Source organism: Miniopterus natalensis, chromosome 2 (genome assembly GCF_054644295.1).
Source record: "Miniopterus natalensis isolate mMinNat1 chromosome 2, mMinNat1.hap1, whole genome shotgun sequence".
In the NCBI taxonomy this organism is placed as follows: domain Eukaryota; kingdom Metazoa; phylum Chordata; class Mammalia; order Chiroptera; family Miniopteridae; genus Miniopterus; species Miniopterus natalensis.
Window position 1 is genome coordinate 100,900,367 of NC_142082.1, and position 5,680 is coordinate 100,906,046.

Consider the following 5,680-nt stretch of genomic DNA (forward strand, 5'->3'; position numbering starts at 1 on the left):
AACTCTGGGAATTTATATTTAGATTTTTAAAAGGAATTTTTTTCTCTGCCTTTTTAATTTGATCTCCCAACCAACAAATCAACAAATATTTTTCTCAAAAGTACATAAATTACCCGCTGGAAACTAAGAAAATGTATCTGTCTAACTAAACAAAATTTAAAAATCAAAACGAAAACTGCATAATTATCAGTAAGTGACTGGAGGTGGATGCAGAGTTTCTGTCATTGAGGAAAAAAGTGTTTGGTGCTAGTAATGATACTATGACATTTATATACCCTCAACTTTCAGGGCCAGCTTAGCTTTAAATGCTGGGTTTTAATTTATAGATAGGGAAAAAAGAAGAAAGAGGAAGAAAGAAATGAAGAAAGAAAAAAAGAGCAAAGGCCCACTACTTTCCTTTGTTTTTACTTTGAAATTAAGTTTTATTTTAAAAGCTAAAATTTTATACATCCTTTAAACCATGAAAATTCAAAAGTTATCAGGCAAGTCAATCATACAAAGCTGTTTGCAGCAGTAATTTAAAAGTGGCAACATTTTACTAATGTAACATGTCACAGAATTCAAATTACAACTTGGATCTTTAATGATTCAAGCATTTTATCTCACACAATAAGCTCTGGTAGGTTTTGAGATAAAATTCTGCCTCTGGATATTCTATTCTCAATTAAGTCCCTCTTTATCACCACAGGATGATAGGATAGCTGGGTATGGTGGCGACACCACATGGTTGTTCCATTCTTTGGCCATCTTTATATAACAATTCATGCTCCAGTCTTTCTGTACCCACACTGTTCTTGATAAGCCAATATTTATTGTTACCCAATTTGCTCCTTCAAAGCCAAAGCCAGCTACCAGAATGCCATGATCCAGGTCTTTGCTGCTATAGTCTGGATCATAATAAATGCCTTCTTTATAGAATTGGAAGGTATCCTGGCCTGCATCTATACCGACAGAGGTGGATCCCAAAATTGCCACTGCCTTCATAACGGACTTCTCCCTCTTGCAGATGTCCACAAAACCAGTGTCACTGGTAACAGAATACTGGGATTTATATTTGCAGGATTCAACTTTTGCATGATGCTAGGATTCCTCTTAGTCCAGGCCTCCTTTCCCATTATGGAAGGCATAATCCATATAGCCACCATTGCAGCCCTCATTGCCTTGACACTGAGAACAGTCCACCAGGTTCTGCTCATTCAGTGGTATAAGTTTGCCAGTTTTCCAGAACATCTGTCCTTCTAGGACACCAGTTGCACTAAAAGCCCAACAAAAATCACGCAGCCCCTGATCCTGTACAGGAGTTACATGGCCTTTCTCTCTCCAGTCTACAGATGAGGAGACCTCTGCGAGGAGAGGTTCTCAGAACACATTCCCTTTCCTGCGCTTCCAGTTTTGAAAGCCTTTCATCTCCTGCCTAAAATCTTCATCGGCTGTGTCACCAAAGGCATTCATTGGCAGGGTGAAGCTGTTTCCTTTGGCTGTATTTCTGATTGAACAGTTCAGTTATTTCCGTAATCTCCCACAGTGCTCTCCTCTATACCTCATTCCCTCCATAGTGTTCACCGTGTGTTGCTCTCCACTGCTACCAAAGTGCATCTAAAATTCCATCAATTTTTGGAGCAACTGAGGCTATTTCCAAGCAAAGCACAGGCAGAAAGAGTAAAGGATTCATGTTTCAAAAGCCTGCAGTGGGCACAGCTGAGCCAGCATAGTCAGCTGGTGTGGGCCCGGGGGTCTCCAAGAACCGCCACTACATTCTTCAAGCCTTAACCTTCTGCTTAGATTTGTAAACTCAGCCTAAGCTTGTTAACATCCTGTTAATACTTGTAAAGTCCCCTTCCCCTCTTACCAAAGGGACAGAAGTGGCCTTAGCTTCAGAAGGATAATGTAACATAATATGAACATTCTGTCCTTTTTAATGTGCAACTCTGTTAAATATCCAGAAATAGCATGTGTTTACAATCAGTCTTTTGCAGCATTTCAAGGTGAACACTGTAACTCAATTTAAAACGTAAACTTCTGATCTATTTTATTGAAGCCATGGAAGACTGAATGTGTGGGAGGGGAAAAAAACTGTGTAATTTTAGAAATATCCAAAATCAAAGTAGTAATTTTTTGGTGCGAAGGTAATATTAGTTGAAATGTTTTTGAAAAGTTACTTGTCATTTCAGCTCTTAAAATGACTTGTTTGCCATTCATGATTCATTAGTCATTTTGATTTTCATCCCCATATTTATTAGCGGAGAATTTTTATTTTATTTTTTAATCGTCACTGGATGACATGCTTAGAGACAGGAAGACGGTGGGGAGGAGAGAGAGAGAGAGAGAGAGAGAGAGAGAGAGAGAGAGAGAGAGAGAGAGGCATCAGTGTGAGAGAGAAACATAGATTGGTTGCCATCCATACACTCCCGACTGAGGGTCAAACTCGAAACCCAGGTTTGTGCCCTGACCAGGAATCAAACCGGCAACCCTTTGGTGCACAGGATGACACTCAACCAACTGAGCCACTCTGGCCGGGTTAGTCAAGAATTTTATCCCAAGTCCAAAATACAAATAAATGTTATCAAAGAATTAAGCATTTCAGAGGAGTCCCTGGTGACCCAGAGTTCAAATTTCACTGTATAGAGCATGCTGGGTATTGACATAAGTAAAATCACATAATTCTGAAAATATTCTAGTGGATACTAACTGATAATTATAACTAATAATTCTCTTTCTGGAAGAAATTCCAGGCCAGCCTTTTTTCAGTTTAATTCGTGGCTAACTTAGTTAGTGAAATAATGTTGCAAGATTCATTCATCCAGCAGCCATTTATTGAATGCCTACTATGTACAAGAGCTGTGCTATGCAACACGGTAGCCACCAGCCACCCTGCTGAGCACTTGAAAGATGGCTAGTGTGATTGAGGAATTAAATTTTTTAATTTAGTTAATTTTGATGAATTTAAATTTAAGAACCGATACTCAATTCAGTTATTGGAAAACTTTTAAGTATGGTTAGAACAATTTCAAAGTGCAAATCTACTTTTTTAACTCTATATTTTATGAAGTGCAAATACAATTCAAGTATTTACAATAAAAATTTAGCATTTTTTCCAAATTAAGATGGGCTGTAAGTGTAAAATATACACTAGCTTTTGAAGACTCAGTGCAAAAATCACGGAAATATCTAATTAATATATAGATTACATACTGAAATAATATTTTTATACTTGAGGTTAAATAAAATGTTATTAAAATTAATTTTACCTGTTTCTTTTTATCTTTTAAAAATGTGGGTACTCAAAATTTTAAATTACATATATGACTTGCATTATATTTCTATTGGACAGCTCTGTACTAGAGACCAGAAACAGTAAAAAATGATTTTATCTATTCCTTGACCTCAAGAAGCCTATGACTTCAATTTTAATTAGTCTGAGCCATTGTTCCTGCCATCTTCTTTAGCCATCAGCTCCCCCACATACCGCAAAAAGGAAATTTTATATTGATGCTAGAATAAAAACATAATTTTTTACATGATTACTAATAAATTCTCTGTTCTTAATTTCAACACAGTCCAACTTTCACCCTTTCATAGAATTTAATGATTTCCTGCTTGACCCAAGTTCCATACTTTTCTCTATTTACTAAGATTTGAATATAGTTTAAAGAAAAGAGAGTTTATCAGTTACCTATTGCTGTTTGACAGATTACCCAAAAATTTAGCAGCTTAAAACAAGGAGCAATTGTTATCTCACAGTTTCTCTGGGTCAGGAATCTGGATGTGGCTTCGGTGGGTTCATCTGTCTCAGAGTCTCAGTCCTGCCCAGGCAGAACTGATGGGAGGATCACCTTCTAAACTCACATTATGTGGCTTTTGTCAGGCCTCATGTTCTCACTGTCTGCTGACCAGAGACAGTGTTTTGCTGCATGGGGCTCTTCATCGAGCTTTCCTCAGAGCAAGTGGATGAGCGAGGGTAGAGGACAAGCAGATAAAAGCCTCCATCTTTTTTAACCTAACCTCAGAAATGACATCCTGTCCCTTTTGGAGCTTTCTCTGTGTGAGAATTGATTCATCAGATGCATCCTACAGTCAGGAGAGGTTATTACACAAGGGCATGAATACTAGGAGGTGGGGTCTTTGGGACCATCGTAAAGGAAGCCTATCAGGGGGAATAGGCTCATCATGAGCCATTTTAACTTGAACCAAAGTCAGTTAATGACCCTTTTAATAAGACCCTTTGAGACTGATTGAAGCAAAGAAAATCTTTAGTTAAAATACATTAACTATTTATGGTTAATTTTTTAAATGGTTAATTATAATTCTAGAGATGTATTCAAATGTTTTCATACCTGTGTATCTATATATTGTAATACTGAGGACATTAGATTATTGTTTGCTGGAATGCTGGGACTTTTAGGATTATGTTCATGATTTTTTATCAAATCCTCGCTCAAGGATGCGTTTGATTTTAGGGAGAGAAAGAGAGAAAAACATCGATGTGAGAGACAAGCATCAGTTGGTTGCCTTCCATATGCACCCCGACTGGGGATCGAACCTGCAACCTAGGTGTGTGCCCAGACTGGGAATAGAACATTTTGGTGTATGGGACAGCACTCCAACCAACTGAGCCACCCAGCCTGGGTAAGAATTATGTTCATGATTTTTGAGGGGAAGAAATTAAAAAAATGAAATATACTCCAGCCCTAAAATCATAATTGTGTCATTAAAATTCTCTGAAACTTGGGAGGTAGAAGAGGGCAAAGTGGGGATAAATGGGGACAGAGACTTCACTTTGGGCAGTGAGCATATGATGCAGTATTCAAGTTGTATACTTGAAACCTGTTTAGTTTTACTAATCAATGTCATCCCAATAAATTACATTTTTTAAAAATTCTCTAAGCCCTAACTGGTTTTGCTCAGGGGTTAGAGCGTCAGCCCATGGACTGAAGGGTCCTGGGTTCAATTCTGGGCTAAGGGCATGTACCTCGGTTGCAGGCTCAATTCCCGTCCCTGGCCCTGGTTGGGCTTGTGCAAGAGGCAACCAATCGACATGCCTCTCTCACATCAATGTTTCTTTCTCTCTCTCCCTTCCTCTCTCTCTGAAAAGCAATGGAAAAAATATCCTGAGGTGAGGATTAAAAGAAAAAAAATTCTCTGAAACTTTTATTTTAAAAATCCATAGCCAGAAGTGCTCAGGAATAGTTTTTGTTTTTTTAAATTTATCTTTATTGTTGAAAGAATTACAGATATCCCCCCCTTTTTTCCCCCATTGATCTCCTCCCCCACACATCCCCCCCCCAGGCTATCACCACACTATTGTCTGTGTCCATGGGTTATGCATATATGCATATAAGTTCTTTGATTAACCTCTCCCCACCCACTCCCTACCCCCGTCTTCCCACTGAGATTCATCAGTCTGTTCCATGCTTCTATGTCTCTGGACCTATTTGTTCCTCAGTCTGTTTTGTCTATTAGATTCCACATCACAGTGAGATCATGTAAAACTGAATCAGGAAGAATCAGAAAACCTGAATAGGCTAATAACAACTGAAGAAGTCGAAGCAGTAATAAAATAAAAAAACTCCCAGCAAGCAAAAGCCCTGGTCCAGATGGCTTCAAATGGGGCTTTCTAACTCTTTAAATTGTAGGGTTAGTTTACTAAAAATTTTTCTTGCTTTTTGAGGTAGGCCTGTAG

At 38.3% G+C, this 5,680-nt stretch overlaps 1 pseudogene; it reads right to left on the reverse strand.

Annotated features, from left to right (window-relative positions):
• Positions 1-679: 679 nt before the first annotated feature.
• LOC107534353 (procathepsin L pseudogene) lies at positions 680-1,134 on the reverse strand (annotated as a pseudogene).
• Positions 1,135-5,680: the final 4,546 nt, after the last annotated feature.